This window comes from Chrysemys picta, chromosome 10 (assembly GCF_011386835.1).
Source record: "Chrysemys picta bellii isolate R12L10 chromosome 10, ASM1138683v2, whole genome shotgun sequence".
NCBI classification, from domain to species: Eukaryota; Metazoa; Chordata; order Testudines; family Emydidae; genus Chrysemys; species Chrysemys picta.
The window spans coordinates 41,861,032-41,884,345 of NC_088800.1; the positions used below are offsets into that span (position 1 = coordinate 41,861,032).

At 43.8% G+C, this 23,314-nt stretch overlaps 1 protein-coding gene across 7 annotated transcripts in view; it reads left to right on the forward strand.

Annotated features, from left to right (window-relative positions):
- The first annotated feature begins 1,112 nt into the window (after positions 1-1,112).
- CSNK1G1 (casein kinase 1 gamma 1) overlaps positions 1,113-23,314 on the forward strand; it is a 312,438-nt gene continuing 290,236 nt past the window's right edge. For 6 of the 7 annotated variants that reach the window (XM_065558486.1, XM_005280948.4, XM_005280949.4 and 3 more), the window contains exon 1: positions 1,114-1,269. The gene's annotated coding sequence lies outside the window, so the exon portion shown is untranslated. Of the gene's footprint in view, positions 1,270-23,314 lie in introns of all 7 variants that reach the window. The other variant, XM_042851635.2, reaches the window with a different exon arrangement.

Genomic DNA, 23,314 nt, shown 5'->3' on the forward strand with positions numbered 1-23,314 from the left:
CCACATTCTCACACCATTAATTCAGTATGGCCACACAATTTGGCACCATCCCAACACCGGTCTGTGGATAAGATGTGCCAGGATGAACAAATGAGGGGAAAAGGGAAGCCAGAACCTCAATAAGAGGTTCTGAAGGAACTGGAAGAGGGGCTGCAGCCTGGTGCACTCTACAGAGGCGTGTGCTAGAGTCTTCCTCTTGCAGCAGAAGGGACAGGTGTCAGGGGATTCTGTGAACAGTGTGAGGTACATGCTTGTGTATGGAGGAGCTGCCAACTGCTATCCCTGGAGGGCTGTGGATCCAAAGTGGAATGCAGACTCTACATCAGTAAAATCCCAGTGTGGACAGGACAAGATCACTTTGAGTAGCTATAATTAGTCTTTTCTAGTCTAGGATTTTACAACATGTTAGTGCACAGTGTGAAAACACACCTATTTTTTAGGGTAGCCTCAGACTACCTCAACCTCTATATTGCACTGATCCTCCCAATATCCCCATGAGGGGGGTACCATTATTCCCATTTTACAGAGAAGGCACAGGGTCACTAAGCCACTCACCCAAGGGCACTAAGTGAATTTGTGACAGAACAGGGAGTTGAACGGAGGTGTCCTGGGTCCTACACTAATGCCTTCACCAGTGGAACGTCCTTCTTATCCACCCTGAAGCTTGCCAGAACAGCACCATCGGCTTCACCCCTTGCAGGACTGGGCTCTTTAGCGCAGACGAGGCCCCAGGCGCCCTGGGCCAGCATTGTTTCCTACCATAGCACCACTGCTTTCCTGCGATAATGGCGGTGTTCTCGTCTGCCCAGCACGGTATTGGTGTCTCTGCAGCAACAACAGTGTCTTACCCTTCCCGCGAGGCACTGGTGTCCCCTCCCCACGGGGTACCTTGTCCCCTCCCCCTCTCCACGGGGTACTGGTGTCTCCCCCTCACTCTGGACAAGGGTCGCGAATGAAATCCAGCAGTTGAGCGGCTGCACTTCCGCATAGTAACGGAACGCGGTTGTTAGGGAGTGTCCGGCGCCGCGGTGTCCCGGAAGCTGTTGTGTGCCGGCCAAGCCACCGCGCTCGGGTTTCTCCCATAGGGCGCCGCTCGCTCAGGGGCGTGTCCTCCAGGGGTCGCTTCCCGTTCGGCCCCTCCCCTCAGTGAGAGCGAAGGGGAAGCGGCCGGGCGCTGAGGGCGGAGCCGCCGGCGGGGGCGCAGGGAGAGCAGCGCCGGGGGCCCCAGCCCGCCCGGCCGGGGAGCAGCGGAGGAGCTGCTGGCGCCAGGTACTCCAAGCGCAGCGGGGCTGGCCCCTCAGCGGAGGGTGGCGGCGGCTGCGGAGCGGGGCCGGTGGCTCGGGGGGGTCTGGCTATTTGTCCATCTGTCCCCCCCAGTAGGGCCGGCTCGGCTGCAGGCTGCTCCCTAGGCCTTGGGCCGGTCGGGCGCTCCCCGGTCTGTCGGGCAGGGGTCTTCGCCGGGGCGAGCGGAGAGGGCCCCTGCCCCATGCGGGTGGGGTCCCGGAGTGGCACTTCCCGGCGTTGTGGCTCTTTCTACCGTGTGCGCCCGAACCCCTGTTAATCGGGCCCATTTGTCTTAGGGGGCGGCTGCAGGAGCAGCAGGCTTTTATGGGCTGCCTTGTAACACGTATATGACTAGCCTCCCCCGCATCCTTAAGCTGCTCGTACCCTGGGGCTCCCAACTTTCTGTGGGTCAGGCGTGTTGGGAAGCAGGGGGGTTCTGCTTGTATCCTGGAGGTCTGGAGCTCTAGCTTGTTGGGCAGGCATGTGGGCTTCCTATACCATGGAGGCGACAAGTCTCTTGTAAGCCTTGTTGACACAGCTGCTTCTGGACAATTTTCCACATTGCTCTGTAGTGCCTTGGTTAACAATGGGGTGGGAGTACTGGTGTAGGATTGGTAGCTAACACACCAGCAGCAACAACAAGGAGTCTGGTGGCACCTTAAAGATTTTCTGTTAGTCTTTAGGGTGCCACCAGACTCCTTGTTGTTTTTGTAGATACAGACTAACACGGCTACCCCCTGATACTTGACACCAGCAGCAGGCTGCCTAAATCTGCTCAGATCATTGTTTGATGATAGTTGTAAAAATGATGGTGTCAAGCTTTCATGAGTTGTCATACCATCGCTAGCTTCACCAGCCGTGGGAAATATTCAGAAGTTCTATGTTGATGTAGCCGTGGTGGCTGGCAGATCCTGGGTATGCTTCATTTGGCCACTCTTGGCAATCTGTTGTGAGTAGGTCTTAAAAGAGCTGGGCTATCAGCCTTCATTTTTAGGCTACTACAGGTTAAATTACTTTAACATAAATTCAGCTGCAAACTGGCTTCTTTGAAGAAGCCTCCTAAACAGGCTTAGGAGTCCAAATGGTTCTCCACTAATGGGTATTTAGAACTGGGAAACAAGTTACTCTCTTGGTAGTTGAGCCATTCTCCTGCAGGCTTTCTCAATGAATTATGTTTGTTTCTTCTTTAATCCTGGATAGTTGAGTGCATAATTTCCAATGATCCTGCATAATTTGCAGTGATCCTTTATTACTTACCTAGAGGCTGCAAATTAAATTACGGTCCCATTGTATTATACTGTGTACAGATGCATAGACAGTCTTTGCACCAAAGAGCCTATGGTCTAAATAGAGAAGATGACAAAGGGTGGGAGCAGAAAGAAAAACAAGTGCAGTGATTTGCCCAAGGTTACATCGCAGGTGAGAATCAGGAGTAGAACCTGGCCTCCTGACACCCAGTCCAACTGCTCTGTCCACTGTCTTTTGAGTTAGAAGATTTGTCAAAAGGCATCTTTACCTGTGGGAGATTTACCATCTCACTAAGAGGAGTTTACATGATGTGGTGGGTTTTATATTCAATATATGTTGATCTTATTATTTTAATACTAGAAGTGTGTGTGATGTATGTGGCACTATACAGGTAGAATGACTGAAATTATTGCAAAAGATACTACAGTTAAATACAGTGTGCACATCAGATGATATTAGTTGATTTAGCATGGATCTGAATAAAAAATGGATATTTAAGATTAGAAGAGTAAAATCAATTCTTAATACTTGTGTGAATGAGGAAAAAACAGCACTTGGTTTGAAAGCTTAACTCTGATTCAAATATAGACTTAAAATTTATCTCCACTTTAATAACACAACTTTATTTCTAACCTGTTATTAGAATGTAATGTCAGAAACCAGTTCACTGTAGTATATTTTAGTCCAAGAGATAGTAAAGTGTTTGTATCAAGTGCATTTCTAATTACTAGAGAGACAGGGTGTATGAGGTAGTATATTTTATTGGACCACCTTTTGTTGGTGAGAAAGACAAGGTTTTGATAGCTTTGATGATTGCACATAGCTCTTCAGGGACCAACATAGCTACAACATCACTGCATATCTCTAATTACGCACAGGCAAAATTATATTCATGCAGTTGTACATTTTGATGCAGTGTCAAAGTTTGGGTTGTCTTGGTATTACATTTTCCTTTAGCATTTTGACTTTATTTAAATGTATTACATTGATAAAATTAAAACCAAATAATGCTGTCCTGGACAGACACAGACCACCTTTTTTTATCTGAGGAGAACTTACTCCATAGCTCTTAGAAGAGGGGAGTCTCATTTAAGAAAGTTGAATATAAAGAAGCAATAGGCTGAAATGCTTTTAAGCATACATTAACAGCTTGTAAAAATTTGCCACTTTTCCCACTCTTCAGACCACATAAGAGTGGCCTTGCAAAACCCTAGAATCTATTTGTAAATTACTGTTTGTCATAGCCTGGATCTCAGACTTGATTTTTATCACAGTATGTCTTAATAACTGTGTGTAATCACCACATGTGCAGTCTTCCTTACTCCTACAGCCCCTTCAACATTTGTCCCTTCCTCTTTGTTAAATTAGATATTTATCATGCTTTTCAGTCACAAGCAAACAGAATTTAACCATTGTGCATTTATTTTTGTTTAGTTGCCATATTTTCAATACATTATTGATAACAAGATATTTGCCAAGCTGAAGTAAAGGATGAAGTTAATGATTTTAGGAAAAGAGTAAACTGTATGTACTCATTCTGAAACCATTATAAAAGGCTAGAAGCTCTTTTCCACAGAAGCATTATAACATAGCCAAAAGATTCCTTCTGTGTTTCTTAAGGTAAGCCAACTTTTTATGGGTTGTAAGCCAACAAAAGCCATAGAGAAACTTTGCTTTTTGCTAGTTGCATCAGTAGCTAAAGCTTTGCCTATACTAGGAAGTCTTAGCACACATTTCCAGTGTTGATGCTGACAGGTCAGGTGGTGGTAGTAATGGTGTGTATCTAAAACATCCTTGGCCATTTGGAGCCCTGCCTGTGTCAAAGCTGAACTGAAGGTTCCTAGGGGGAAATATTAGTGAAAAGTCCTTGTGTAGGAAAAATAGTCACAGAAGAGGTAAAACTGTTTGTTTAACTTAAACTTGTATACCATTCAAGGGAAACTGAATTTAAAATAGAATTATTTATCTGTTTTTTATTAAAGTCTTGAAAATCTATCTTGGAAAGCTAAGCTTGGAAAATAGCTATGTATGTAGCTGTATCTACACTACAGTTTTTTGTTTTTGTTTGGTCAAACATTTTCCAGTCCCGCTTACACAATGCGACTCCTCTGGTGCTAGCAACAGTGGCTAGTTTAGTGTGGACAAGTCTCCTGTGGCTGCTGAAGTTAACATGACCTCTGATTCCACTCAGAACTTGTCTAAATGACACTGTAAGAAATGCTGCATGGAAACCTTGGATATGCCAGCACTGCTAATGTTTCTACCACTGGTGAAACTACATCAGTAAATCATTGAATCCTTCAAGATGAAAGATGTTATATGAACGTCAGAAGACTATTCTTGTATCTCTAGGAAACAGTTTGATGAAGAAATGTAAATTTATGGACCTTGTTCTCTGAACTTCAGCTAATAGGGGGTTCTGGATTCTGGCTTTATTTTTGTGACAGGCTGGTGACTTATTCATCTGCTGGATGTAAACTGTCATATTTGGCATGCACACACAAGTCTGTTGCTGACTTGCTGTAGATTCCCCAGTATAAAATCTCTGTAGAAGTGTCCCTCACTTTAGTAGTAGAAGAGATGCTTTTTAACAGAGAGCTTACATGCTCCTGTAAACTATATACAACTGTTTCATCAGCTGATTGCCATCTAGTGTGAAGTACCAGGCTACGTGTACTTTAAGAAAGAAACTGCTGTGCCATCATTGAAAGGTTTACAGATTGAATCCCACATGATACCAGAGTCTGTGTTCAAGTCTGAACCAGGAAAAATGTTAGCCCTGTGGAATTAGAGGTCTTAGATGGCATACCTCTCACACCAAAGTGTTTTTTAAAGAACGGGCAAAATTATTTTTCTAAAAATGTGTGGGATAAAGAGCTATCAAAGTTGTTTCAGTGCAGCAGTCAAAGATGAAGTATGGCCTCCTAGACAGTGTAATTCAGGACTGTTCTCTTTTTTGTGGAAGGACTCACAGTTGCAGCTGAAAGGTGGTGATTAGTCTGAATGTTTAATTATTTTCATTCACTTATCTGACCATTATAGGAACATAGGAATTGTCATATGGGATCCCATAGATGTGGAGTAACCTCTATCTCATTTTAAGTTTCCTAATTTTCTATAGTTAGAGATTGGCTTAAACCATGAAGCATTAGGATTACTACATTTTATAAAAGTTAATGCTAGTCCATTTTATAGCTTTGGACATTTATATAGCTAACAAGAATATCAGTCACTTTTTGAATTTTATTTAATTTTTGGCCACCGTGATATCATGTGGTGGTGAGTTCCATAATTTATTTTATTAAACTTTTTGCTGTTGTTATAAGTATATGAAGTGAGCAAATGTAATCATTTACATTTGCACTTCTTATTAACATTAACCTAATTCACATTTCCACACAAGTACAATAAATCTCATCCATAACTGTGACAATTGTTTTATATAAGTTGTCTACTAATTCAGTTTTATGTAACCTGCAAAGAATTAGGAAGGTCCTCTGTCTTCTCTAGAGAGAAATAGCATGAATTCAATTTGGAAGGTGTAGTCTATAGTCTGCAGCACATGCTGTCCAGATTTAAATAGTTATTCCATCTTCTCCTTAAGAAGCTACCTTATGATTATATCTGTCTATTAGACCTCCTTGAAATTTTCCCTCTACAAATAATGTAAGTGATAACCATCTGCTAAATGTGTCTTTGTATGGGAATCATCTGCATTGCTCTGCTTCTCCTTATTGCCTGGTATGTCACCTTTAAAAGACCCATTTATGTTTGACTGACCTCAACTTCATGTTGTTTGCATATTTATTTTTTTTAGTCTCCAAATGTGGTAGCTTTATCTATATGTGGTTATCTGTCACTTTTTCTATTGCAATCATTTCCCCATACCCTATTTCTTAATGCCACCTAAAAGGTTGGGAGATCAGTCCTTTTATGAAAATGAGCTGTGACACATATGTCCTAGTGTTAATTGTTATTAATTGGTCCTTCCCCGACTCAGTAACTTCTTTTGGATTCTAACCTAATAAAATCACTGTGGATTGTGTGGGTAATCGAACTTTAGTTAAAATTAGTTCCACAGTTTATGATGTGCAGATAAAGTTTCATGTTATTGGCTTTGAATCTGCTATCTTTTAATTTCATTGACTGTCCCCTTGCCTTTTGTGTTATGAGAGGGGGAGAGCAGAAGCTTCCCACTTACCTTTGCTATACCACCACTCATAATTTTATATCCTTTTATGTTCCTTATTTCCTTTAAGGTAAACAATCACTATCTCTTTAGTCTCTCTTCATATGAGTTTTTCCATGCCCCTGATAATTCATGTTGCCGTTTTCTGACCCTTTTTAATTCTGTAATTTCTTTTGAGATGGGATGACCCAGTACTGCACTCAGTATTCTAGATGAGGTCACATCACTTATTTAATAAATAACATTAAAATATTTCTATATTTTCTGTCCCATTCCTTATGCTTCCTAATAACTTGTCTGTATTATGTAAATCTTGATACAGTAATTATGTAAGTTCATTTGTTGTCTGAGACTTATATGAAAGCTGTAGAGTATTCTTTCTACAAAACTATTGCTTTATTCTAGTTTACAAACCTACAATTTTGGCCTAGAGCTGAGATCAGGGTAATCAATTCAGGCTGTAGCAAAAACATGCTTTGAAACCCCATGGTAGCCCATTTTACATAGTGCTATCCTTTAATACCATTAATTATACACAGTTAAGATGTATCTGGTTTAATATCAGTTTGCTCACTTCATGCTTGTGTAGAAAACCACATTTGTCATGTAACAGTGATTGCTTATGGGGATTTAAATTGCTTGCTTTTGTCAAATCCACATCTTTATCACTTATAGTAGCAAGAATATCTAATTCAGTAAAAAGATTAAGTAAACATTGTTCACTGGTGGAGTTCACCTGTGGGTCACAAATCAGACTCTACTGATTAAAATCTTCATTGAGGAGAGAGTGCATTATTGTACAGTAAGAGCTATGCAAAGTTAACTGGAATGATAGTTGGACAAGACTAATAAATACAAGCTTCATTGTGAGAAAAGGATTCTGTGCATCCAGAAGTTTTACTGCTTGCTCTCATGAAATCCAGGTCAAAAAGAGTTTTTAGCTATGAAGAGCCCTGTCTTCAAAGAAAATTGTTTAGATAAAACCATGCTGGAACTCTTTTAAAACATAGGTATTAATGTTCAGGTATTGTTTGAAAAGCAAATTCACACATCTTCCAAGAGATTGGTTTGCCATCATTTGAAACTACTTTAACTGCTTTAGCTTTAACATCTGTGCAGAATGTGTGCGATGTACTGGTGTCTGACTGGGGCTAGTTCAGTTAAATTTGCTTTTCATAAGTAGGCTCTCAAAGACTTTATAGAGGAGGTCAGTATCATTACCCCCCCCCCCCCCTCTGTGCCTCAGTTTCCCCCTCTGTAAGATGGAAAGTGACTTGTCCAAGGTGTCACAGCAGGCTAGTGGGCAGAGCTGGCAATAGAACTCAGGTTTCCTGAGTCCCAGGCCTGCAGTCTATCCACTAGACAGTGATGCGTCTCCCAAACTATCATATCCTCTGACAAAGCAGGGACAGGATTTTATCTCTGAACTATCAACATCCAAGGCAAAGACCTTAGTTTTGTGCTAGGTAGCAGTCTCATTTAACTTCTGTATTTCCTGAATCTTTTATTTTAGAAAACTGGCAACCTAAGAATTGCCTTTCTGCTTGAAAACTTTCTCACTACTAGTCTGCCTTGTAACATGTAGGATGACTACAGCTGAAAAATTTAGAGGGGATTTTTTTTTTCAGTTTGTTTACTTGGTACTTGTTGACAGTACTCTGTGTTAGATTCATGTTCTGTTCTTCCTGTTTATGTGGGTGTTTTGCAAAGCAAGTATGGATGAGGAGCTCCTTAAAATAGTGTGATTTGTGAAACCTGGAAATTGAGGGGGAAACACAGGGGCAGGCATAGTACCTGAAATGGCTTTTTAACTGTTTTTTTCATATTGGCTGTATTTCAAGTTCAAGTCAAGGTTAAAGTTCTGCAGCAACACTACCTTTGCCAAGATGCTCATAAATGTTTTCTGTTCCTGTGTTTCTTTAAAATGTGCCTTAATTTATATAAAGGTATAGCATAAATTATATAGCTGTGCAATGTGTAAATCTTGTAGCAATTGCGTTTATTTCCTAGTTCTTATCTGGACAAGCATATAATGTTGCCTTAATATAGTTCTTGCTGTTAATTTTCCATTTTAAAGACATATCAGGGCAACAGTGCATCTGTTTAAACTGTGAGAGCTGGATCTTGGCAATGTAAAAAGGTAGAAACTAAACCTTTTTAGATAAATTTAAGTGTTAGAGCACACTAACATTTGGGAACATCCTAAAACTGAGTGGTAACCATTCTGTATATCTACAACTGTCTCTGCTCTAACATTGACTGTTGTTGGGAGAAGAAGAATTATGCTTAGATCAAAGATTTATAATTTTTCTCATGGAGACTGTCCCAGTAGCATTCTTGGGCCTCTCAAAAGAATATTCTTTATGCTGAAGGGATTAGTTAGTGGACTGTCTTGTAAGCGTTAGATGCCCACTAAGGAGGCCCATGAATAATTCTTTTTTTGGGGGGGGGGGTCAATGGCTTCTAACCTTACTATCTGATAATTTTTTTCAAACTTGATGACGTATTATAAGAGATTAGTTGCTGTTGTATATTTCTCTTATTTACATGCCAGCTTTCAAAGTTCAGGTGTCAGTTCTCTGTGTGTGTATTTTTAAAGTAGCTTTATTCCAAGACCAAGCATGGGAAACTCCAGCTCAGAAGTATAACTTAAGAAGTTATGTAAACATGATCTCTGTCTCCCTTCACATAGCTGCCTCCACTGTAAGAGGAATGCCTCAAGTACTTCATTTTGTGTAGCTTTTTAATCATCTTCTTTCTTCTGAGCTGATCAGAGTGAAATGCTTGAATATCATCAAAGGTTTGTCTGTTTGCATTTGGGAAGTACTTATTGTGGGAAAACTAGGTTGAAAACAGTTTTGTATCTAAACCTGAACATGGTGGGTTGTAACTGAAATTTTCTGGTAGCCTTAATTTTGGTGTACAGTACACTATACTATTGATGTGGCCTAATGAAAAAAGGCTTGCTGTCTGATTATAACAGATTAGTTGCTCTTCTATGCATTGCAATAAAGTGTTGCTTTCATGAAAGTGAAAACTTGGATGCTACCATTTAACACAGGAAATGATAAAATACTACTTAAATATGTCATTGTTCACACAATCAAAAAGTGTGTGAAATGACTGCATACTGAAAGTGCAGACTAATTTGAGATGCATATTGTTAACTCAAGGCTTGATGGAGAGACAATTTAAAAAATAAAATCATATGACGGGATGTACTAAGTTCTGATTCTGTTTATTTTATCCTAGTTAACCTAGCAACTAAATATCTTGTCACTGCTTCTTCTAAACTTATATGCAGTGTTGTAGCTGTATCCCACCTTGTCTTCTAAACTTGACATTTCACAGACTGACCTCCGTAGAGGATTCCCATACACAACTCCATTTTAAGGCAAAGGTTATAAAGGTGTATAGCTCATTTACACAAAGACTTTAAATTTTATTTATTCCTACTTGTGGGATTGACTCCTCCTTCCTTTGAGTTCTGGAATTGTCTAAAGAACAGTTTCTCTTGGGACATTCTCTTTGTGCGCTGTTAACTTGAGTAGCCCACTTGTCAGAATGCCCACTATCAGCAATACCCAGGCGCCATGCATTCACAGGGTCTGGCTATACCCAGCTTACAACCAGTCTCTTGGGATTGACTCCTTTAGTGAGCCGGGCTCCAAGGACCCACACTGTTCTGTTGGGACAGGCCTATGGTCTCCAAGACTGGGCCTTCGGCACTAGCGATCCCTGTTTTTCTCTCTCTGACTCCTTCCAGCGAATCCAGCCAGGCCAGACTCCTGCCGGAGGCTTGTGCAGTACCCCTTCTGGCCACAGTGTTCCCAGTGGGTATTTACAGCCACACAGGCAGCCTTTTCAAAACCAGATTAATCGTTTATTCGTCACCTGGCACACACAATCTGAAAGATTTTTAGGTCAGAAGAGAGGAATGAAGGTTAATGGATAGTCCAGTCTGGTCAGCCCACAGCTACACTATAGTGCAACTCTATTTTCAAGCTCTGTCTCCCTCTCTGTGTGACCTCCTTAGTCAGTCAGTCAGTTCCCAGGTGAGCAAGCTCTGAGCTTCCTCCAGAAGACAACAGGCAGAGGGGCCTTGCAGCTTGAGAACAAGAGAGTGAGAAGAGTGGTCTTTTCTCAGCTCCCCTGCTGAAAGGTAGCAAAATTTGCGAGTCACTGGAACTTGCATTGTGTGTCTGACCCCCTTGTTGATCTGGATCAGTTTCAACTGTTCCTTGATGACTCTTCAATCCATTTAGACAGGGAGGTGACACACACACCTATGTCTCTTAGGCCTTGGCTGCACTGGCGCTGTATGGCGCTGCAATTTGCTGCGCTCAGGGGTGTGAAAAAACACCCCCCTGAGCGCAGTGAGTACAGTGCTGTTCAGCACCGGTGTAATCAGTGCCTACAGCGCTGCGAGAGCTCTCTCGCAGCGCTGGCAGCACGACTACACTCGTGCTTCACAGTGCTGTGAAATCCCGAGTGTAGCCAAGGCCTTAGTCTGCCCTGACAGCAAACTTAATCTCTCTCTCCCCTTCCCCCCTCCAAGTGGGTAAACAATGCAATGTATGGGGGAAACTGAGGCACAGATAGGTTTCATAAAATACTACAGAAAATTCCAACTTTGTCACATGAGGTCCTGGTTTTTCTTAGGTTAACTGGGTTGAGTACTGCCACTGATTTTCTCTGAAGTGTCAGAAGAGGTGTTTATACTGTCAGCATGGTCTCCTCATTTGTCAAGGTTTGACGACTCTGGTGCTGAAGGCTAGTACCCCTGATTTCTTGGCAGCAAGTATTCTGTGCTTAGCAGTCCAGTACTGAGGATCTAGCACTGAAGATTCAGGAGAACTGCATGTGTGAGGCTCTGTCTAGAATAATTAGCTCACATCCCCCTGGATCTTAACTAGATTGGGTCTGGTGCTGAGAACCTGACTTCATTGACTCTGTAGTCCCCTAATCCTTCTGCTTTTGACTGAGTTGTCACTCCTAAATATGGGTTTGGATTTTTGTGTCCCCCAGATCCTGCAGGGATAGTCAGCTAAGATTCTGAATGTTTCTTTTGTGGCAGTCCCTTCAGATGAAATCAGAACTTTCATGTTTCTGTGCTGGGGTTCTGAGTAGGACCTGGAATGGTTTCTGTGGGCACCAAAACTCATGGCCTGTCTCTATTGGCAAAGGGGATTCCCTTTCCCTTTCTGCATGCCCCCTGCTCAATCATTTGGAGTGCAGCATGGTAGAGAAAGTTGAGAGAGACCATCTCTGGCATCTCCCTTGCTGGTTGAGTCCTGTGTAGAAATCTGTGATAGCTCTGTGGAGATTCAGGCCCATCTCAAGTGGTCAGGCTGGGGCAGGGTTTCCTGAGGCCTCCCTCCCCAAGCAGTAAAGCTCCCTGGAAGCAGTGACAGCATCTCAGCAGCAAAATCACCCATGCCTGGCACAGGCAGTGGCTCTGGGTCCAGCCCAATTGGCAGCTCCTATCTCCCGCCCCAAGTGGTGGAAGTGTAGGTTGAAGCGCTATATCAAAAATCCAGGGAAGCTTCCCGTGCTCACAGCCATGACTCGCTGTAGAGCAGCTCCCTAGTCTCTGCCTCCTGTCTATGCTTCTGATGTATTTATAGAGAGAAATTTATCATTTCTCCCTTCATCCTTCATTTTGTTAGGCTAAACAAGCCAAGGTCCTTAAGCCTCCATTCATATAAGGTAGGTTCTCCATTCCTCTTATCAACCTAGCAGCCCTTCTCTGCGTCTGTTCCAGTTTGAATTTCATCCTTCTTAAATATGGGAGACGAGAATTGCACACAGTATTTCAGATGAGGTTTCACCGATGCCTTGCATAATGGTACTAACACTTCCCTGTCTCTACTGGAAATACCTTGCCTGATGCATCCAGTGACTGCATTAGTCTTGTAGAGGGCTGCATCACATGTATGGCTCATAACCATCCTGTGGTCAACCAATATACCCAGGTCTTTTTCCTCCTCTGTAGTTTCCAACTGAGGTATTCCCTAGATTATAGCAAAAACTCTTATTAGTCCCTAAGTGCATGACTTTGCACTATTAAATTTCAACCCATTTCTCTTACACCAGTTTTCAATGTCATCCAGATCTTCTTGTATGACATTCCAGTCCATCATATTGTCAGTATCCAACTTTGTGTCATCTGCAAATTTTATTAGCATATTTCCAATTTTTGTGCCAAGGTCATTGAATGAAAATGTTAAGTAAGATTGGTCCCAAGACCAGTCCTTGAAGAACTACAATTGTAACCTCCCTCCAGTCTGACAATTCACCTTTCAGCATAACTCGTTGTAGTCTCCCCTTTAACCAGTTCCTTACCCGCCTTTCAATTCTCATATTAATCCCCATCTTTTCCAATTTAACTAATGTAGTCCCACATTGGAATCTATCAAATGCTTTACTGCAATGCAGCTAGATTAGATCTACTGGAAAATCAGTTACCTTCTCAAAGAGTTCGTTCCACACCAACCTGAACTATCTTTCATAAAACCATGTAGTATTTTATCCCGATTAACATTTTATCTTTCCCTTTAATTATTCTCTCTCTCAAACTTTGTTCTAAGACAAGTAAGGTCAAACTAATAGGCCTATATTTTCCTTTCTTAAAAATAGGTGGTGTGAATTCTCCAGACATAGGGTGTGATCCTGAGTTTGTGGATTCATTAAAAATCCTTGCTATTTGGCTTGCAATTTCATGTCCCAGTTTTTAACATTGTTGGATGGAGAGTATCTGGACCCCCTGATTTGGTCCCATTAAGATGTTTGTGTTTGGCTTCCACCTTGGAAGTGGTAATTTATACTTCCATATCCTTGTTCCCATTACTCACCCTGCCACTGCCCCCAAGCTCTTCATTACTCTTATTAAAAACGGAGGCAAAGCATTCATTTAGATGTTGGGCCATGCCTGGATTATCTTGACTCTCCATCCCATCCTCCATGCTTAGCAGTCCCACTTCTTTCCTTATTTTCTTTTTATTTATATGGCTAAAGAACCTTTTATTATTGCTTTAATTTCTTTTAAGAACTGACGCTGTTTGTCTTTTAGTAGTTTTTCACTTTTCCCCTACACTTTGTGACCTCCAAGAGGTAGATCTATCCCTTCTTTTGTAGGCTTTCTGATTTCTCTTAATAACCTGTCTGAGATGATTTGGTCTGCAATCCTTCCCTACATTTCCCCCTCCTCCCCCCTTTCTTGGGCTGCAGGCTTCAGATACTTTAAGTCAAAGTTGCAGAAACTAATTCCAGGCCACCTCCATATTCAGATCCTTAAGTTCCTCAATTCAGTCTACTTTCCAATCTCATTCCCTTAATTTTTAAATGTTGCCCTTTAGAAATCAAGGACCCTAGTTGCAGACCTATTTATTTATCCTTCCATTTTGTTTAAACTCAGTTAATTCATGATCACTCAAACCAAGGCTGTCCTCTACAACTAGCTCTTCTATGAGGCCCTTGCTACTTACCAGTACACCTCTACCCCGATATAACGCAACCTGATATAACACGAATTCGGATATAACGCGGTAAAGCAGTGCTGTGGGGGTGGGGGCTGCGCACTCTGGCGGATCAAAGCAAGTTCGATATAACGCGGTAAGATTTTTTTTTGGCTCCCGTGGGCAGCGTTATATCGGGGTAGAGGTGTACTAAATCTGAAATGGCATCACATCTTGTTGGTTCATTAACTGTTTGGTTAAGAAATTTGTTGATTATCACAACCAGGAATATCTGGGCCCTAATTTTATTACTAGCATTTGTCCTCCAGTCTATATCTGGGAAACTGGTCTCCCATAATCACGTAATTCCTGGTAATATGTATTTCATTTAAAAATGTTGAGGTCTCTGTTCATATCCAAATTGGATCCTGGGGGTCTGTAGCAGACCCCAAGCACTATCCTAGTGGAGACTTTCTTGCCTTTCTTCCCCCAAGTGATTTTGAACAGCTTCCATTTTATTGATTCTATCACTTCTTAATTCTGTAGTCAGTCTATCTTGTCATTAATATACAGTGGTACCCCACCACCTTTACCTTTGTCTTTCCTGAACAGCACATACCCTTCCATACCTGTATTCCAGTGCTGATTACCGTTGCAATGTGTTTCCATTATCCCTGTAATATATGGTTTTACTTCTTTCACCAGTAGTTCGAGTTCCTCCATTTGTTACCCAGGTTTCTTGTATTGGTGCACAGACATTGTAGTTGTTTCGGCTTGGCTTCACCCAGATTCTTCCCCTGATTAGGTAGTTATTTTACTGCCACTGTTGTCTACTTGACTATTATTGTCAGTGATATTGGCACTATCTTTTCCTCTTGTTAACAATTCTCCTTCCCTCTGTTTTTTTCCATTGCTAGAGCTTCTTTTACTTACTTTTCCCTCTAACTCAGTATTAGAATCAGGCATGGAGATTACATAAGCATCTCCACTGAATTCCTAGTTTAAAGCTCTTTTAGTCAGTTGTGCCACCTCCATCGTGGAAGTCTATTTCCTTCCCTACTCAGGTGGAGTCCATCCCACGAGAACAATTATCTGTCCATGAATGCCTTCCAGTGGTCCAACATCCCAAAGCCCTCCTTTTATAGCACCGTTGCCTGAGCCATCTGTTGATCATTATAATCTTGTCTCACCTTCGCTGTCAGTTAGAATCCTACTGAAGATCACCTGAGCCTCTATTTCTTTAAGCATCTTTTCCCAGCCTGGTGTAATCTTCCTGGATGCATCCCTGTCGTGGGGTAAATACCCTCCATCGGGGTGTTGGGGAATTAAAGTAGAGGTTGGGTGGCCCAAATGGCCTAGTCTCCCAAGTCGCTACAGCAGCCATGGGTCCTAGGACAGCATGGCCCAATTGTCGGAGACAATGCAGCTGCCCTTTGGTGCTGGACAGTGTGACCTAAGTCAATGGGACTACCCTTTGCGGCAGGGCAGTGTGGCCCAGTGGCCAGAGTCAATGGTACTACCTTTGCTGCAGCACCTCCCAATTTAACTGCATGACTGAAAGCTTTGTCTTGATTAGGAACTCGGCCTTTGGCCATTGCCTGGTTTGAGCTAGAAGGTGAAAAAGATATTTGTTAAACCATCTTATTGTTCTTGGCGGACTTAAATTCCTGATGTAGTCTGGTTGCATGAAAAGACCACCCAGGAACGAATTTTTGACAATCTGATGTATAGATTTCTTAGCAGTGACAAGGACTTCATCCCAGAAAGCTTGTTAGAAGGCACTGATGTAGTTCCAACTATCTAGCTCTGAGTCATTATCCACAAGTTGAAAACAATTCTACCAATGTTTTGGGAGGCCGCTTGTAGTTGGAATTTACACTCTGTGATTCACTGAAGGTTGTTTTCTAGCTGTTTTTTTTTTTTTTTAATTAGACACAAGGTTAGCAGAAGATGGACCTCAGGTTCTTCTCCTATGGAAAGTGGTTGGCTGCTTAGGATCATGTTGAAGTTACAGGTTGACTGTTGACACATGGTTCTCTAGCCTTACTGCATCCAGATTATCCTCAGGGTATTCCCAGTGGGAATGGTGTGAATTAAAATTGCCACAATAGACAGAAGGTCCTGAGGAGGTGGATAGGAGTGGATTTGACCAGTTGGCAGATGGAGATTTATAGATGTTAAGTCAGGTCCTTCACTCTTACAGCTGTCCATTCAATAGCCTCACATTTGATTGTGAGATTGGAGTTGCTAGAATACCTTCCCTGATGTAGGATACCATCCTTAGGGTTACCATACGTCCGGATTTTCCCGGACATGTCCGGCTTTTGGGGGCTCAAATCCCTGTCCGGGGGGAAATCCCCAAAAGCCGGGCATGTCCGGGAAAATCGGGAGGGAGGGCTGGGCCGGAGTCGCGGGGCCGGGCGCGCGGTGCCGGGCCGGGGTCCAGGGGCGCAGTGCCGGGCCGGGGCCGCGGGGTCGGGCCGCCGAGGGGGTGCGCTGGGCCGCGGGGCCGGGAGCCGGGGGGTCGGGCCGGGAGCCGGGCCGCCGGGGGGGTGCGCTGGGCCGCGGGGCCGGGAGCCGGGCCGCCGGGGGAGTGCGCTGGGCCGCGGGGCCGGGAGCCGGGGGGTCGGGCCGGGAGCCGGGCCGCCGGGGGGGTGCGCTGGGCCGCGGGGCCGGGAGCCGGGCCGCCGGGGGAGTGCGCTGGGCCGCGGGGCCGGGAGCCGGGGGGTCGGGCCACGGGGCGTCGGGCCGGGGGGCCGAGGGGGTTCGCTGGGCCGGGGGGTCGGGCCGGGAGCCGGGCCGCCGGGGGGGGTGCGCTGGGCCGCGGGGCCGGGAGGTCGGGCCGGGAGCCGGGCCGCCGGGGGGGGTGCGCGGGGCCGCGGGGCCGGGCCGCCGGGGGGGGGTGCGCTGGGCCGGGGCCACGGGGTCGGGCCGCCGAGGGGGTGCGCTGGGCCGCGGGGCCAGGAGGTCGGGCTGGGAGCCGGGCCGCCGGGGGGGTGCGCTGGGCCGCGGGGTCGGGCCGCCGGGGGGTCGGGCCGCGGGGTCGGGCCGCCGGGGGGGTGCGCTGGGCCGCCGGGGCCGGGATCCGGGGGGTGCGCTGGGCCGCCGGGGCCGGGAGCCGGGGGGGTGCGCTGGGCCGCCGGGGGCCGGCAGTGCTGGGCGGGCCGGGGGTGGTCGGCCGGGGGCCAGGGCCGGCACCCCAGGGCCCGAGCCGACCCAGGCTGGAGCCGCCGGGGGGGCCAGCCTGGGCCGCACCTCCTCCCCCCACACCCCCCCTTACCTGCCCAGGCTTCCCGCGAATTAAATGTTCGCGGGAAGCAGGGGAGGGGGCGGAGACTTTGGGGAGGGGGCGGAGTTGGGGCGGGGGAGGGGGCGGGGCTGGGGGCGGGGCCAGGGCCCTGTGGAGTGTCCTCCTTTTGGAGGCACAAAATATGGTAACCCTAACCATCCTGCATATTGCCTGTGATGAAGGAGAGAGACAACAGCAAAACCATGAAGTGATAGTCAATAGTAGTGTTTCCTGAAGCAAGATAACTTGAGCTTCATGTTCTGCAGCTCGCTGAAGGAGGGTGTATCCCTCTTGGTCACGGAGATGTCCTGGATACTGAGATGCAACACCTTGAGAGCCAACTCCAATGCTAAATTTTGTTATGCTGACCCTGAAAGCTAGTCTCCCAAGTCGCTACAGCAGCCATGGGTCCTAGGGCAGCATGTGCAGCTGCCCTTTTGTGCTGGACAGTGTGGCCTAAGTCACACTGGATAACTCCAAGCTGTATTTTTCTTTCTATTTTTTTTTTTTTTTTTTACTATGAGAACTTGAGCTCTGATTTTGCATTTTTGTCTACATTTTGCCAGCTCTGACTACCAGTGCAGTAAGTGGACCAAGGATTTCCTTTGGACTTCCTTTGGACCCCCAAGGGTGGAGACTGGTGCCTGTGGCATGGAATCAGCTTAAGTCCAAGAATCTTCCTTGAGCAAACCATGGGACCCTGGGAAGTCCCTTCCTGGACCCACTCCAGCCCAACCATCCAATCCTACAATAAGCTTGCTCACCCTGAGAAACCACAAGGTCCTCCCTTTCTAGAGGACTCTCAGTCTGAAATTTCTCTATTTCTGAGGAAGAACAAGGGAGATATAAGAAAGCGGTCTCGCATATTCAGACCCCTCTAGTTGCCACACACAAAGCACTAAAGGAAGAAAGAGCTCTCCAATCCTTTTCATTTAATGAACAGTGTGGTTTTATTGTGGGGCTCCATCAGTCTCTCCTATTGAAGCTATTCAACTGTGGATAATTAATTAGGAATAGGGCCAGAGAGTGACTCTATAGCGTAGGGGGTAAAGGCACCCAGCTGGGAGCTAGGAAACCCAGGGTCCAGTCCCCCAGATCTAGTGACTTTAATTATTTATCCTTAGTGGAGCAGCTTCCTCAGGAGAGATTGAGGGAGCCCCAGATCAGAATATCCTATAGCTCAGTAGTTAGAGCACACACTCTTGAAGTAGGAGACCCCTCTTCAAATCCCTTCTTTCCCTCAGGCAGAAGAGGGAATTGAACCCAGGTCTCCCACATCCCAGGTGAGTGCTGAAATAATTCAGTTAAACCCCACTGACATTGCTGTAGCAAGTGTGTTCACTATGGTGCTACACTGGTACAGCTGCAGCACCGTAGCTGTGCCACTAACATCTGTGGTGTAGACAAGCCCTATTTGTTTTCTAAGCTCCCAGCTGCTGTAGGTGGGTTGCAGAAAGCTGTGGGCATGAACATATCTTAATGGCTCAATCTGTGTTGCTGGGAAAATTCTAAATTTTGATACTGATGTTCACAGCATGTTAAAAATCAGCTAGAAGTAGTTCTGCAAGTGCCCACATCAGAGCTGAGTAACACTGGATTGCTAATTGTTTTTAGCTTAAAAATGTAAGTGCCTGGAAAAAAAATCTGTTTTTTTTTTTTTTTACTAGAAATCAAAGTATCTCAAACTTTCTTTTTATAGGCAGCAGAAACTAATACAAAAGAAATTCCTTGCTGACCACATATTTAGGAAGTTGCTGATTAGAATTTTTGATTTTTCAAATTATAAAACCAGGAATTCATAATGGAAACAGGCTAATGTGTGTACCTACCGACATTTATTACCTATTACTGCAATCTAACTGATCTGGGCTAATCACCTGTGCAATTATTCAAAAGGCTGAGGTATGTGACTTGAAAAAATTTATATTTTTGTTTGCTCTCTGTTCTTTCCCCTCCATCACAAGCAATCTGAAATGAACTCAAGATGCTAGGGAGTTTTAGCAAGTGTCACCGGGGGAGGGGAACTGAAGTAGTCTGGCAGTCAGTTTCTCTTCAGTGTAGCTAGATATTCAAATATCCTGCTGTGTTGCTTTAAAGTTCATTGGGTTGCTTTGACTATTTTTTTTTCTTGATTAACAGTTCTCCCTGTCAACTGCCAACAATATCCTGTCTGCAAAGACTGACTCAAACTCCTGAAGGAGTTTATTTACTTAAGATCTGAGGGACCAGAGTTCTAAGCACCATACAATAAACATTAAAACAGGACATTAAAAATAAAATGAAGAAAACCTAGTTTAAACAGACATCCAGAACCAAAGGATCTGTCACAAGGGCAAATGAGTCTTTCAGTCAACACCCCACTAGCTGCAAAGGATCTGTTCCCTATTTTTGGTGTGTTTTAGGAAGGAAGGGGAGAGCTAATATCTAGAGCTCTATGCGGATACAAAATTTGTATCCGCATCCAATCCACAAACATGGTCTGTGGATATCCGCAGATTTGCAGGGCTCTACTAATACCTAAAATGAGAGAACAAAGAGGAGCAAGGATGGTGGTGCAGAGATAGGCAAAAAAAAAAAAAAAAAAAAAAAATCAAAGGTAAGTTTGCCATAACACACAGAACTTGCATCCTTCCATAAAAGCATCAATGTATGGACTCCTTTTGGGAAGAGTTCCACAGCAGAGGATCTTTGACTAAGTAAGTCTTGCCCCTGGATCAAGAATTAGATTTACCTTGGTTGACTGATCCAATACATGGGTGAAAGGCCTATCATTCAAGTACTTGAGGCCTGGATTATGAAGGACTTGGCTGCAGTACTGATATCAAGACATTGAGTTATAGCATTTTGGGTATTGGTATAAGTGTGGGTGAGAGGAGGGCACATACCTGTTATAAAGAGCAAGTTAGAAGCCTGTATCTATTTCTAAGGAAGCTCAGGTAAAAACATTACATTGATTTGGCATGAAGGTTTGAGGATGTCTTGTTCACTTCCTTACCTATTTGAAAGCTGTTAGCATAATATTTATGGTATATTGAAGCAATTGTACAACCTTGTCTCTTAAAAGCCTATAAGTGGCTGTAGAAAGCTCCATTTCAGATGTTCAGCATTGGAAACTTGGATACCAAAATTCCTTGGCCTAGATGGAAGACGAGACTGTGGAACATACATGTGTTGTCCAAGTTTGGAATAAGATATCTGAACAAGGGAACACTACCTTGTGACATACCTATTTCATATGAGACAAAGATCACATTTTACAAGCCTCTTAAGGGAAGACCTTGACTATAAGTGGAACTGGATCTTTGTTCCTAGACAGGCCCAGACACCCAAGCAGAGAGCAATACTCCCGGCCAGCTAAACATGCTTTCTTTACGTGGCTCTTTGAACAGTACAAACTTAACAGTATATAACACTGTCTGCTGTATTGTACAGTTTCTTTTCTTGTGCAAGAAATATTGTAAAAGTAACTTCCTCATGTTGGCTGTACTGACAGAATTTTTTCAACAGAACTAAGCTAATTGCAAACTAACACAGACTTTTGGAATGCAAAACCATTATGAGAAGTCTAGAGAGACTCGAAGAGATCTGGAGTTGGAAGATGATAGAACCTGTTAAAACTGCTTGGTTAGAATTGTCTATATCTCTTTGCCTATTGACCGCTTCCTGTATAACCTAGGTAAACCAGTTAAATTTTAAACACCCGCTTACTAGGATGCAGGTTTTGAAAAATAACTTGCTTTGAGTTAGGAATCTTTTCTGCATTAGTGCAACCAACTCTCGCAGAGTCTCAGGTTTCATTTAATAAAAAAAAAAAAAAATTCTAGTCTCTATATATTCTGAGAACTTCACAAATGTGAATCAAATGAAAACTGAAGCAGCAATGCGTTCCTGATTATGTAGTTGGACACCTCCAGTGCTGTCACTGCTATAAGGGGAATGGCAACTACTTCTCTTAGGAATAGGGTGTCCTAGGGACACTGCTGTTCCAGCTCTAGATGGGGAACAGTAGGTGGTGCCATTTTTTTGAGCAGGGTCTGAAGTACTTCATCAGAGGGTCTGCATGTCTAATGTCTGCTGACGTTATTCCAGTGAGGGGAATTGTGTGTGAGGCAGGGGAAGTGGTGGCAGGGCACCAGATATTGGAGTGCTGCTATAGTGGGTGAACAGGGCCTTCTTGTCTTATCTCATGACTCCCTTTTCCAGAAGTAGGCTCAGATCTGATCCAGAAGGAACATAAGAATTGCCATACTAGATCAGAACAGTGCTCCTGCACTCCAGTATCCTGTCTGTGACAGTGGCTAGTCCAGAGGAAGATGTATGGTAAACTTGTGGTAGGCAGTTGAGGAATAATTTGCCCACAAAGCAAGCCTAGTCCTAACCCTGATTATTTAGATGTTGTCTGAAACAGAAGGGTTTATGAACATTCAAAACTTTTGCATGTCTGGCTCTGTCAAGCAGTGGTTTAAATACAGGTTGGATATTGCATGCTTTAGGGTGGCTAGTAGGTATCCTTCCTCAAAACAGACTTTCAGAGTAGTGGTCCCACAATCGCTTTGCTCTTTCACCAGCTAAGAAGGGCATGTATCAGTCCTAAGAGGTAGCTTGAGTTTCCTGTATTGCCTCTAGTATTTCCTGTTGTAAATGGGCCAGTGTTTTTTGAGAACAAGTTCAATTACAAATTTTCTCTGCTGTGGACCTATTATCAACCTGTCCCGCTAGCTGACAAATTTAGCATAGCTTGCTTCTTCTCAAATATCCACTACATGAAATATCCACTTCTCAAATATCCAGTGTATCCAAAGATGATGAAAGGGATGGGATGGAATGCAAACCATATGAGCAAAGGCTGAAGGGAATGGGTATGTTTAGTTTGGAAAAGAGGAGATTAAGGGGGGACATGATGGCAGACTTTAAAGTATTTGAAGACCGCTATAAAAAAAAAAGGCAGAAAAATTGTCTCTTGCCACAGAGGGCAGGACAAGAGGCAATAGGTTCAAACTACATGATAGCAGATTTAAATTAAATCTCGGGAAAAAATTCCTAACTGTAAGAACAGTAGAACAATGGAACAAATTTAGGCAAGTCATGGAATCTCCTTCAAGGGAGGTTTTCAAAAAGAGGCTGGATAGCCTCTGTCTTGGATGGCTTAGAAACCACAAATGCTGCAACTTGGTAGGGGTTAGACTAGATGACCTTTGTGATCCCTTCTAACCCTGTAGTTTTATGATGCTACATGTTTCACCATCTGAGTCTCTATCCTTATAACATGGTGGGAAATAAAATGAAAATCCTTGATTGCACCAATGTATTTGGGCTTATGCAGAAAAGGCAAGTGGGCTCCCACTAGTTGAAACTTGCTTTTTGGCCTCATTTACTAAATGCTAAAACAATGATACTTCAAATGATTTTAAATAGTGTATACTGAGGATTCAAATTAATTCAGACTAACCACAGTTTAGGTTAGCATGGATGCAGGCCAAACAGGCTTTAGCAAGTCTTAGATCTGACTCTCATAACTGTTTAACATTTTAGCCCTAGTCCAGGTGGTGATGGGTGGAGATAAGGTTGTATTGCTATTTGCATAGTAACAATCCCTTTCACTGTTTGGACCAGAGTTAAAGAACAAGCAGTGAAAGAGTACTGGAAGTCTAAGACAAACACCAGTAGTTGGTTTCTGATCACTTCAGGAGTGATTAAGGAATGAATGAACTGTATACTCCCTAGTTTGTATATTGCAGTGGTTTATAGAAGTGCAGATTTGAATGATCACATAGAAATGTTATGTAAATTACATATAAGGATCCATAGTATTAGTGTATCTAATTGAACACAACTGTTATGGTAAAG